The sequence below is a fragment of the Erinaceus europaeus genome, chromosome 19 (genome assembly GCF_950295315.1).
Source record: "Erinaceus europaeus chromosome 19, mEriEur2.1, whole genome shotgun sequence".
In the NCBI taxonomy this organism is placed as follows: domain Eukaryota; kingdom Metazoa; phylum Chordata; class Mammalia; order Eulipotyphla; family Erinaceidae; genus Erinaceus; species Erinaceus europaeus.
In genome coordinates, this window is record NC_080180.1 from 43,994,272 (window position 1) to 44,007,299 (window position 13,028).

At 42.4% G+C, this 13,028-nt stretch overlaps 1 long non-coding RNA gene and 1 pseudogene across 1 annotated transcript; one reads left to right on the forward strand and one right to left on the reverse strand.

The window, feature by feature from the left end:
- Positions 1–562: 562 nt before the first annotated feature.
- LOC107522907 (cyclin-dependent kinases regulatory subunit 2-like) lies at positions 563–801 on the forward strand (annotated as a pseudogene).
- Positions 802–8,633: 7,832 nt separating this feature from the next.
- Positions 8,634–10,932, reverse strand: LOC132534741 (uncharacterized). Its single transcript, XR_009546450.1, has 3 exons — positions 10,832–10,932; positions 9,179–9,255; positions 8,634–8,721 (listed from the first exon to the last, which is right to left on the reverse strand). It is a non-coding gene; the product is annotated as an uncharacterized LOC132534741 (long non-coding RNA).
- Positions 10,933–13,028: the final 2,096 nt, after the last annotated feature.

A 13,028-nucleotide genomic window follows, 5' to 3' on the forward strand; every position in this document is an offset into this window, starting at 1 on the left:
TGAGCACAAGTTAAGAAGATATTCATATAGACTTCTTATGTATATCTATCCATTTACTAACTAATTCGAGATCTGTTGACCCTCTAAAGAGCACAGCCAGCAAAAGAACTACTATAGGCACCTGTCACAGGGATGTGAAAGATTGTACCCATGTGTTAACAACTGTACTGTAGTCCATTATCCCACTAGTAAAGAAAAAAATAGCTTCTATGCAAATTAATAGCTCAATAAGTAAATATACTACTGAATTTTAAAGATTCAACACAATGGAAAGTACGGTAACATATAAATTACCAATCACATCTTAAGTACATTAATCAATATTATTTTGATTTGTCAAATGATGATTTTTAAGCAAGACCCTGAATCCAGATAAAATTTGGAGAGAAGTATTTTATCTTCCTTGTTTTTTTTGGAGGGGCCAAGTGGTGGTGCACTTGGCTGAATGAACATGTCACAATGCGTAAGCATCGGGGTTCAAATCCTCAGCCCCGGAGTCAGTTGCTCTGTCATGACGTGGTGTGTATCCCTTTGCTCCCTCCCTTCTGCCGTCTGCCGCAGAATGGCCCACAAGCAGATCTAATACTCGAATAAGTACTTGGAGGAGCACTGCGAATATCAGCATGCTATGTTACCCAGCGAACTTTCCAAACAAGTACCCAAAACTCATCTGATGTCTGAAGAGGAGTGGAGAAGACTTCACTTCCAGAGAGTCTAAGCTGGGTTCATTCCATGATTCGCGAACCAGAACCACACACTGTTCTCTTCAGACGACCTCTTCCCAAAGATCGACAAAAATGAAGTATAGGAGACCAGCAGTTAAATCTTTTTCAAATTTAATGTGTATGTGTATACAAGGCAGTATTCAGGGAATATTGAGAAAATGTGCAAGTTGCTCACCCACACCTGCACATGAGCCGTATTCTGCACATTTCTCCTAATCTGTTTTTTTTCGCTCTTAATATTTAGTACCTGTTTGGCTTTACGTGTTATTTTTTGTTAAATAAAGTTTGTATGTTGCATATATATATATATCCCCAGTCCGCACCTGCAGGGCGAAGCTTCAGGAGTGATGAAACAGGGCTGCAGGTGCCTGTCTTTCTCCCTCTCTATACCCCCATGCTCTCAATTTCTTGCTGTCTCTATCTAGTAAATAGAGATCTGAAAAATGTAAAACATTATAAAATGAAGAAATTACTTTTGAAACTTCATTTTAACTAACTTAGAGGAATGCTGGTGGGAATTGCTAGTCTTATAGCTACTCCTTCCCCACTGTGGCGGACATGTTAACATAACTAAGGTAACCAGTGTGCCTAGTGGTTGGTAGAATAATGTCCTTGCAAAAGAAGTGCGTATCTTAATCTAAGAATCCCAATAATGTGTTGCTTTTTTTTTTTTTTTTAAACCAGAGCCGTGCTCAGCTCTGGCTTACAGTTTCTTCTTCTAGCGTTTGCCCTTCTTCCGTAGCCAGTCAACAGCGTCAGGTTGAGCCTGATGTCAAGTTTCGAGACCTCCTTTGAATCTGGAGAGGTGGCAGTCGGTGACTATGTGGCTCATAGTCTGTCTGGAGCCGCAGGGGCAGTTCGGGTCGTCTCTGGCTCCCCAGCGATGGAACATAGCGGCGCACCGGCCATGGCCTGTTCGATAGCGATTGAGGAGGGCCCAATCATAACGTGCTAGGTCAAAGCCGGGTTGACGCTCGCAGGGGTCTGTGATGAGGTGTTTGTTCTTTACCTCAGCTGACTGCCAGCTCTGTTTCCAAGAGACTGGAACAGAGAAGTTCAGTGTAGGCGTAGGGGACCAGATTGGGTGACGAGACGTCAAGCGTTGGACAGGGTGGGCGAAGATATCCGCGTATATTGGCAGGTCCGGTCGAGCGTAGACATGGGAAATTAACTTAGATGATGCCGCATCCCGACGAATATCTGGTGGGGCGATGTTGCTAAGAACTGGCAGCCATGGAACCGGGGTGGAATGGATGGTTCCAGAAATTATCCTCATGGAGGAATATAATTTGGCTTACAGTGGTGCAGGGAATTGAACCTGGGACTTTGGAGCCTCAGGCATGAGAATCTCTTTCCATAACTATTATGATATCTAGCCCCACCCATGTGTTAGATTTCATAGCAAAGGGAAATCAGAGGCATCAGATAGAATAGATCATCATCTAACCTTGCCATGAAATTAGTAGGATGGCTCTGAACTAATCAAAAGGTTCTAAAATTCAGTCCCTCAAGAAACAGGATGTAAGGTTTGATCCAGATAAACAATAGGAGTTTGGATGCTAAATTAGCATTGACATGAATCTGCTTAGCTCCTCTTCCTATTAAGATCATGAGTCCCGGAAGTTAAAACTAGGAGTCATTCTCAGGTAGGAGAGGATTCAGACGCAGGCCTGGTCTGTCTGGGATAGTGAGTTTCAAGAAGTCTATCATAGACTTCTCTCTATCATTTTACCAGTCTATCATTTTACTGCCCATCTTGTTTTTCTGTCAAGGGCCAAATTTTGTCCTGTGGATTCACCCTTTTACTTTACTTCTCTTGTAGTCCTTTATACTATCTTCACATATGCTATGTGCTATCTTCAGAATATATTGGGGTTGGAGAGATAGCACAATGGTTATGTAAATAGATTTTCATGCTTGAGGCTACAGGATCCTGGGTTCAGTTCCCTGCACCACCAGAAACTAGACCTGAGCAGTGTGCTCTGGTAAGAAAGAAAAGAAAAAAAACCTAAAACTAAACAGAATATTATATATATATATATATATATTTCATAAATAAGGCTACAAATGGTTTTAAACAGAAAAAACCACTTATCATAGAATTCTAAAATTCTAGGAGTCTGGTGCCTATAATAATGCCTTCACCTTGAGCATTGAGTAAGATTTGCTGTAACCCTTAAGTAGTTTACATTATGAGGCAAAGGCAATGAGTCACTCCTTTGTGTCCTGTTATTCAAGTCTGTTTTAGTCCCAAAGTGGGACATTCTCCTGCTGGCTTATAAAGGAGTAAACTGTCATGTTGTGGGTCACATGGCATGGGATAACAGTGGCTTCAGTGACTTGAGAGAGGCCCCAGCTGACAGGCAGCAAGAAAATGGTAACTTTAGTCTTCCACCTGCAAGGAACTGAGTTATGCAATGTAAACAAAAGCTAGGAACCAAGCCCTTCCTTCCTGAGTTTTCCTAATGAGGAAACCGCCCAGTAGATAACTTAGCTTAGTTTAGGAGACCCAGCTGACATGTGTGCTTGGACTTCTAGGCCACAGAAATTGAGATTAAAAGCTCGGCATGGGGGAGTCGGGTGGTAGCACAGCGGGTTAAGCGCACTTGGCGCAAAGCACAAGGACCTGTGTAAGGATCCCGGTTCAAGTCCCTGGCTCTCCACCTGCAGGGGAGTCGCTTCACAGGCGGTGAAGCAGGTCTGCAGGTGTCTATCTTTCTCTCCCCCTCTGTCTTCCCCTCCTCTCTCCATTTCTCTCTGTCCTATCCAACAACAGCGACATCAATAATAACTACAACAATAAAACAACAAGCGCAACAAAAAGGGAATAAATAAGTAAATAAATAAATAAATATTATAAAAAAAAAAAAAAGCTCGGCGATGACACATCAAGTAGAGCCTTCATGTTACCTGAGGCCTGTGTTCAAACCCACCTCACTTGCAGGGGTTTTGGGGGGAGGGGAGCCTCAAGAGTGGTTAAAGAGTGTTGCAGGTGTCTGTCTGCTTCTCTCTCTCGCCCTCCCCCCATCTTCCCTTTCCCTCTTAGCTTTTCTCTATCTCTATCAAAAATTAATAAATGTTTTCTAAAAACTGAGATTAATAAATGTGCGGTTAAAAACCACTGAATTGGGAGTCGGGCTGTAGCGCAGTGGGTTAAGCGCAGGTGGCGCGAAGCACGAGGACCGGCATAAGGATCCCGGTTCGAACCTCGGCTCCCCACCTGCAGGGGAGTCGCTTCACAGGCGGTGAAGCAGGTCTGCAGGTGTCTATCTTTCTCTCCTGCTCTCTGTCTTCCCCTCCCTCTCTCCATTTCTCTCTGTCCTATCCAACAACGACAACAACAATAATAACTACAACAATAAAACAACAAGGGCAACAAAAGGGAATAAATAAAATAAATATTAAAAAAAATAAAAAAGAAAAAGTTCAATGCTAAAAAAAAAAAAAAACCACTGAATTTGTGATGATTGCTATACAACAGTAGAATGTTATTATTGAATAGTAAAATGGCCCACCTCATTCATAAATAAAAATGAAATATTGCTTACTGGAGGTCAGGCAGTGGCTCATCTGGTTAAGCAAATAGTGCTAAGTGCAGGGACCAGCACAAGGATCCTGGTTCGAGCCCCCAGCTCCCCACCAGCAAGAGGATGCTTCATAAGAGGTGAAGCAGGTCTGCAGGTGTTTGTCTTTCTCTCTCCCTCTCTATTTCTCCTTCCCTCTCAGTTTCTCTCTGTTCTATCCAATAGAGGCCACCAGGAGCAGTGGATTCATAGTGCCAGCACTGAGGCCCAGCCATAACCCTGGAGGTAAAAAAGATATTACTTACTCACTTGGCAACAACTTGACAAAGACAAAAAAAAAAAAAAAAAAGTAAAACACGTTATGTGGGCAAAAGCATAAGAAACAGGCATTCTCAAACTAGCAGCAGTTAAATTCATATAATTTCTATAGAAGATGATTTACTAGCAAGATGAAAAAAGCCCATCCCTCTCATTCATCAGCTCGACTTGTATTTATCATAAACTACATTTACAAATGTAGAGAAAGGGCGGGACACCAGCTCCTTTCCTGGAGCACAAATTCCTTTACTTCAGCAAAAGATTAGCATCACCCTTTGTGTTCTTCAACAGATACATGTAGATAATTTTGGATTGTTTGTAAAGCGAAATACTTTGGAGTTATTAAAAAGACTGTGGAAGTTGTGTAAGTACTGACAGTAAAGTTACTCATGATGCCTTTTTAAAGGGGAAAACCTTTGTTTTTGTTTGTTTGTTTGTTGTTTTATTCTTTTCTTTTCTTCGGTTCTTTTCTTTCCTTTTCTACCAGAGCACCATTCAGCTCTGGTTGCCGGTGGTGTACGGGATTGAACCTGGGACTTTGGAGGCTGAAGCATGAGAGTCTGTTTGTAAAGCCATTATGCTATCTATCCCTACCTGAAAAGCCCTTGTTTACCACAGTACAGACACTAAACAGCTATGTTTGTGAAGTGAAAAGGGAGAATATATTTACATGTGCATACATTAAATAGTTCTGTAAGGTTTACAAGCAGCAAGTCACAGTGTTTATTTACTGATTTATCTTAACATTTTCATTTTAATGAAAAAATACAGAAAAAGACATAGAAAGACCAGAGCACAGCACAGCTTTGGCCTACGGTAGTTCTGGGGATTGAACCTGGGACCACAGAGCCTCAGGCATGAAAGTCTTTTGCATAACTGTTATGCTATCTCTCCAGGCCAGAGACAGTATTTATATCCAATTTCTTCTTCTAGCGTTTGCCCTTCTTCTGTAGCCAGTCAACAGCGTCAGGTTGAGCCTGATGTAAAGTTTTGAGACCTCCTTTGAATCTGGAGAGATGGCAGTCGTTGACTATGTGGGTCATAGTCTGTCTGGAGCCGCAGGGGCAGTTCGGGTCGTCTCTGGCTCCCCAGCGATGGGACATAGCGGCGCACCGGCCATGGCCTGTTCGACAGCGATTGAGGAGGGCCCAATGATAACGTGCTAGGTCAAAGCCGGGTTGACGCTTGCAGGGGTCTGTGATGAGGTGTTTGTTCTTTACCTCGGCTGACTGCCAACTCTGTTTCCAAGAGTCTGGAACAGAGAAGTTCAGTGTAGGCATAGGGGACCAGATTGGGTGACGAGACATCAAGCGTTGGACAGGGTGGGCGAAGATATCCGCGTATATTGGCAGGTCCGGTCGAGCATAGACGTGGGAAATGAACTTAGATGATGCCGCATCCCGACGAATATCTGGTGGGGCGATGTTGCTAAGAACTGGCAGCCATGGAACCGGAGTGGAACGGATGGTTCCAGAAATTATCCTCATGGAGGAATATAATTTGGAATCGACCAAGTGGGCATGGGGGCTACGGAACCATACTGGGGCACAGTATTCTGCAGTGGAATAGCATAATGCCAGAGATGATGATAGTAGTGTGGAAGCGCTCGCGCCCCATGAGGAGCTGGCCAGTCTTGCAATGATGTGATTCCTCGCGCCCACCTTTGCTGCAGTTTTTATGAGATGTTCGTGAAATGACAGGGTGCGATCGAGAGTAACGCCAAGATAGACTGGCTGGGCTTCATGCCGGATTCTCGTATCACCAAGCTGCACATTAAGCTCACGCGAGGCCGAGGCATGGTGTAGATGGAAAACAGATGATACCATTTTTGCAGTGCCAGGGATTAGTCGCCATTTTTTACAGTAATCAGATATCAGAGACATGTCTTTCGTGAGTGTTTCCTCGAGGATATCAAACTTGGATGCCTGAGCTGCACAGCAGATGTCATTGGCGTAGATGAACTTCCTTGAAGAAGTTTCTGGGAGGTCATTGATGTAAATATTAAATAGCGCAGGAGCCAGAACAGAACTCTGGGGGAGGCCACTTGAGACAAGTCTCCATCTGCTAGACTTGTCACCCAGATGCACCCGGAATCTTCTGTTTTGGAGAAGAAACCATATAGTGTTGGCCACCCATGGAGGCAGGCATCTTGAGATCTTGACTAGGAGACCACGGTGCCAGACCGTGTCATAGGCTGCTGTGAGATCAACAAAGACAGCACCCGTCTTTAAATTCTTCTGGAATCCATTTTCAATGTAAGTTGAGAGGGCCAGGGCTTGTTCGCAGGTAGATCTTCCTGGGCGGAAACCAGCTTGGGCGGGTGATAGGAGTTTCTCTGTAAGATGAGAAATACGTGACAGAAGCAGCCTCTCAAGGAGTTTGTAACACACGGAGAGGAGAGAAATTGGTCTATAGCTGGCAGCCAGTGTTGGGTCTTTCTTTGGTTTCAAAACCGCTATTATCTTCGCACGACGCCAAACTTTGGGCATAGACTCGGATTTCAAGATGTGGGACAGGAATGAAGCGAGCCACTTCTTTGCCGCGGGACCCAGGTTAAGAATGAGTTCTGGGGTGATGTTATCATAGCCAGCAGCTGTTCCCGGTTTAACCCTCTTCAAAGCGTCTTCCAGTTCAGACAGTGTAAAGGGAGAGAGTTTTGGAGATGGACAAGATAACCGGAAGTGGGATGACCACTCATGGGAAATTTCTCTTTTCCAGACTGGATTGATCTTAGCACGTCCAACTTGAGTTAGGTGACTGGCCACTGAGTTTGGAGATACGGGAGGATGGGAGACGGGAGGGGGTTGGCTACCGTCACCCAGTCCGTGAAGAAGCTTCCAGGCCTTCCTACTTGAGTGGGTGAAGTTCAGACTTTCCGTGAGTTGTTGCCATATGAAGGACTAGGAAAGAAGGAAGTGGCACAGTGCTGCAGGAATAGAATGAAGGAATTTTTGCTTATCTAGCTTTTTTGCACACTTAAACATTGGTCCAAGTGGGTGGATTATCTATATGGATGTAAATGTGAAAAGCAATGTACAACCTGCCCTTCTCCCTCCAGTGACTGTTGACTGGCCCACTAACAGGAAAATACCACAGAGGCAAGTCTATAAGTAGTTAACTAATACAAAAGCTTCCTTGGATCAACCCAGTTGGCTGCTTTTCCTTAACACCAATATTTAAAAACCTGTAAGTAAGCTAAAGAATAAAAGCAGTGAGCTGTTTTTTGTTTGTTTGTTTAATTTTTTTATTTATAAGAAGGAAACGTTGACTAACCCATAGGATAAGAGGGATACAACTTCACACAATTCCCACCACCAGATCTCCATATCCCATTCCCTCCCCTGATAACTTTCCTATTCTTTAACCCTCTGGGAGTATGGACCCAAGGTCATTGTAGGATGCAGAAGGTGGAAGTTCTGGCTTCTGTAATTGCTTCCCTGCTGAACATGGGCGTTGACTGGTCCATCCATACTCCAAGCCTGCCTCTCTCTTTCTCTTGTGGGGAAGGGGTCTGGGGAAGCAGAACTCCAGGACACATTGGTGGGGTTGTCTGTCCAGGGAAGTCTGGTTGGCATCATGATAGCATCTGGAACCTGGAGGTTGAAAAGAGAGTTAATATATAAAGGCAAATAAATTGTTGACCAGTCATGGACCTAAAGGCTGGAATAGTGCAGATGAAGAGTTGGGAGGGAGGGGGAGTCCTCCATTTTGTAGATAGCTAGTAGGCCTATTTTAGTTATATTCCAAAGGGCCTGTGGCTATACTAGTTTTTTTTTTTTTTCCTGAGCCTGAAATCTGATATGCAGGTGGATCTTAATTATTGTCTGGGGGAGATGATGTCATGGCTGGCAGAAGGACCAGAAAGCTGGATCAGGGAAGAGAGTAGCTCCCAAATATGGGAAAGGAGTATAGATATTGCTGACTGTAAACCCCATCAATTTGATGTGAAGAAGTTTGCTTAGTTAATAAAAGACCTTTTTTACTTGGAATCCAATTTTGGTTTCACAAGTTCAAGTTACTTTCATGCTTTAAAAACATCTTTTAAAAGCACAGGGAGATAGTATAGTCATCATGCAAAAAGACTTACATTCCTGAAGGGCAGAGATTCCGGGTGCAATCCCCAGCACCACCTTAAGCCAGAGTTGAGCAGTGCTCTGGTAAAAAAAAGGGGGGGGGGGAGGAAATAAATTTAATGTGATGACATCGAGTGTTCGGAAGAGAGTTTAAAATGAGGGACACCGGGGCCAGGTGGTGACGCACCTGGTTGAGTGCACATATTACAATTAGCAAGGACCTAGGTTCAAGCCCCCGGTCCCCACCTGCAGGGGGAAAGCTTCATGAGTGGTGAAGCAGGACTGCAGGTATCTCTCTGTCTCTCTCCCTCTCTATCACCCCTTCCCTCTTGATTTCTAGCTGTCTCTATCCAATAAATAAAGATAATAAAATTTTTTTTAAAAAATGAGGGACACCATCCATAGCCCACAAGATAAGTAGATAGGCAAAGGACTTAACTGGTCTACCGAATCAAGTTTATACATGCAAGGTTAGTAGTTAGTTTTAGAGAACTAGAAAAAAAAGTTCACATAAACCTCACATCCTTCTATCACTCACAAATCGCTAAGTATTCCTTGCACAGATGTCTTTGTAAGATAATACTCTGGCTTGATGTCCTCACATCAGGTGGACACCTGCAATCAGTGGAACACGGGCATGAGAAGAGCTCGAGTCAAGCTGATTTTACATTTTTGATTTACAAGTTGATTACACTATTTTTACACGAAAGAAAAGAATGACCTAAAGTTCACAGACATTTCAGAAAAGGATATTCTGAAATGGAAACATCTCAAAAGAGTTTAAAAATTAATAATAATAATAATCTCGTCTGAGACAGAAGAAAATATATCATTGCTATTTGCCACCAGACCTAGGTAATATCAGCCTAACTAGTTGATTTTATCTTAACAGGATACACTGTGGAATTTAGTCTACACATTTACTTCTTTTTTTTTTTTTTTTTTTTTTTACCAGAGCACTGCTCAGCTCTGGCTTATGGTGGTATGCAGAATTGAACCTGGAACTGTGGAGCCTCAGGCATGAGAGTCTGTTTGCATAACCATTATCCTATCTACCCCCGCCTACATTTACTTTTTTATTCACCCATAGGTTTTAGTGGCATCTCCTGGAAATAGTTTTCTCAGTTTCATAGAAAAATCCCTTAAATGTGCCATGTCCCAAATTCTGTTTTGCTTTTTGGGTAGTATGGTCTGTTTTGAGTCCTTCCTAAATGCAGTTGCATATGTCTCTGTCATTAAAAAAAGAAGAAGAAGAAGCATAACTGTTCTTTATCGGTGATGTTTTGAGTTATGCAGGCCTTGGCATTGTCATTTTTCTCAGCTCATTAACCACACCCTTAGAAAACATCTTTACAATGGCCACATTTCAAAAAGATTAACTATACCTTGATCCAAAGCAGAGCTAATCCAAAATCAAGATGGCCTATTAGGATGTGGGTACAGATCAACCTGTCAACCTGTCCATCAGAGAAGCTATTATAGAGGCCAGACCTCCCATCTTCTGTATCCCATAAAGATCTTTGGTCTATACTCCCAGAAGGATAAAGAATAGAGAATCTTCCAGTGAAGGGAATGGGACATGGAAATCTGGTGGTGGGAGTTGTATGAAACTTTACCCCTCTTATTTAATAACAATTTTATTTAATTTATTTTATTAATTATTTAATCATAATCTTGCTGATTATTATTAAATCACTAATATAAAAAATTTAAATGGGCTGTTAACTGTAATATTCATAACTGACAAAACATATACATTGTACACAAGCAAAGAAAAATAGAGACATTAGTTAAAGGGTAAGTTAAGGTGGTAAAAACATATTCTACTCAGTACTACTGCAGTAGGGGAGAGACTAAAATAAGACAGGAGGCTTTAAAAATACTGGGATATGCTGAAGGAAAAATTCTTTTAATTTTTTTATATTTATTCCCTTTTGTTGCCTTTGTTGTTGGATAGGACAGAGAGAAATGGAGACAGAGAGGGGAGAGAGAAAGACAGGCACCTGCAGACCTGCTTCACCGCCTGTGAAGTGACTGCCCTGCAGATGGGGAGCCGGGGGCTCGAACTTGGATCCTTACACCAGTCCTTGGCTTTGCGCCACGTGCGCTTAACCTGCTGCACTACCGCCCAACTCCCAGAAAGAAAAATTCTTAAGGCTGATTAGAGAGTGGTAATGGAGAATTAGTTTACCTGTGTACTCATGGACATTCCTCCCACTGGGATGCAGGGATCCATCTTTCCCGATGATTATATCCAAAAGAGGCGACTCCCAGGTCATCGAGAAAGACTGCTCTGTGTTAAAAAAAAAGATAAATCTCAAAGTAATAATTCATAATGACATGCAAGAAGGAAGGTCAAAGAAATAAACAATGCGGGGTAGGGCGGCAGAGCAGCGGGTTAAGCACACGCGGCGCAAAGCGCAAGGACTGGCATAAGGATCCCGGTTGGAGCCCCCGACTTCCCACCTGCAGGGGAGTCGCTTCACAGGCAGTGAAGCAGGTCTGCAGGTGTCTGTCTTTCTCCTCCCCTCTCTGTCTTCCCTTCCTCTCTCCATTTCTCTCTGTCCTATCCAACAAGGGCAACAAAAAGGAATAAGTAAATATTTTTTAAAAAGAGAAAGAAACAATGGGGGGGAGTAGATAGCATAATAGTTATGCAAAGAGACTTTCTCATGTCTGAGGCTCAGAAGGCCCACGTTCAATCCCCAGCACCACCACAAACCAGACCTGAGCAGTGCTCTGGTAAAAAATCAATAAATAAAATAAACAATAAATTCTTTTGCATTGTTGAATTTGCTGAAGCAGATTCTTGTGATCTCGAGTTATTATCTTAGGGACATGACGTTGAGTTAGAAATTATTTGAGTACTTGTTCCAATCTTAGTTTGGGGAGTGAGTAAAATCATTTGTACTGTTAGTCTGTAATTATAACAAGTCAAAGTTGAGGCCATGTCGAGAAGAGGGATCAGAGGAGCCTGATTAAAGTTTGGTGAATGAGAGTATCTCTGCATCACTTGGAGGGATACAGCAATGGGTGAGGTATTATTGTCACTGCAAATCATGACTCTGACAGCAGTTATGGAATATAGATTCTCTCCTATTAGTACTGGGAAACAATGTTTCTCAGCCCTCTCTGATGGCAGGATGCATTTGTTTATTTGTTTGATTTTTTCCTGAATTTTTCACACACACTACAGAAATTCAGAACTTTTTGCAGTCTTGGAAAGGGCTCCCAAAGGAATCAAATGTTCATTCAATAATCAGGACACTAGTGGGTATATTCAGATGATTGGTAACTTGCAATGCATCCTTTCATCTCAAGTCAAGAGGGATTTTAAGAAGGGTTGAAATCATTTATGGTACTTAGTGATTTAATACCATTCTTGGGAAATCTAGAGATTAGTCAAATGAAAGATTGGCAGTATTATATGATGCACCCTATAAAAAGATATTGGGGCAACTAGGGGGTAGGTGGCACACTTGGTAAAGTACAATTCACCATGTGCTAGCGCCCAGGTTCCAGCCCCCAGTCCCCAGCACTGAATGGCAAAGCAGTGCTACAGGTGTCACTCTGTTTCCTTCTCTCTCCTTCTCTAGCCCCCATTTTCCCTCTGTCCTATCAAATTAGATAAATAAATAATTTTTAAAAGAAGTTGGAGCAAAGAACATGACACTGCCATTAAGTAACCCACAGGAAAGAAGCATTAATTCAGGTCAAGAGAACTGCTAGTGAGAAATCCCATGAGATTGAGTTGAGAAGGATTTCTAAAAATCCCAGGGAAAGAGACCATGAGGCAAAGACTCAGTATTAAACTTGGGTTAAAGCCAGAGGAAACTAACACTTGATGAACCTAGAGCTCTCTCTGGTCTACATTCCTTTTATTGACAGAGATGACTTTCAGAATGATTAGAATTGAAGTTTTTGTCAATTTATGCCACCAGACATGTTAATTGCTGGCCAAAGAACATTTTATGACATGAGTAAACTTTCAGGCCTGGCCTAAATTTCATTCAGTGAGTAAACTTTCACTGGTAAATTCTAACAGTGACAAAGACAAATTTCTTTTCTTTTTATTTATTTTATTTATTTATTTATTTTCCCTTTTTTATTATTGTTGTTGTAATTATTATTGTTGCTTTTGATGATGATGTTGTTGTTGTTAGATAGGACAGAGAGAAATGGAGAGAGAAGGGGAAGACAGAGGGGAGAGAACGACACCTCAGACCTGCTGATTCACCGCCTGTGAAGCGACTCCCATGCAGGTGGGGAGTTGAAGGCTCGAACTGGGATCCTTAAGACAAATTTCTTTCCTGATTTCTGATATAAGTGACTCTACCAGACTGCTTACTTGCTTGCTTGCTTGCTATTTTTTACATAGAGACAGAGGT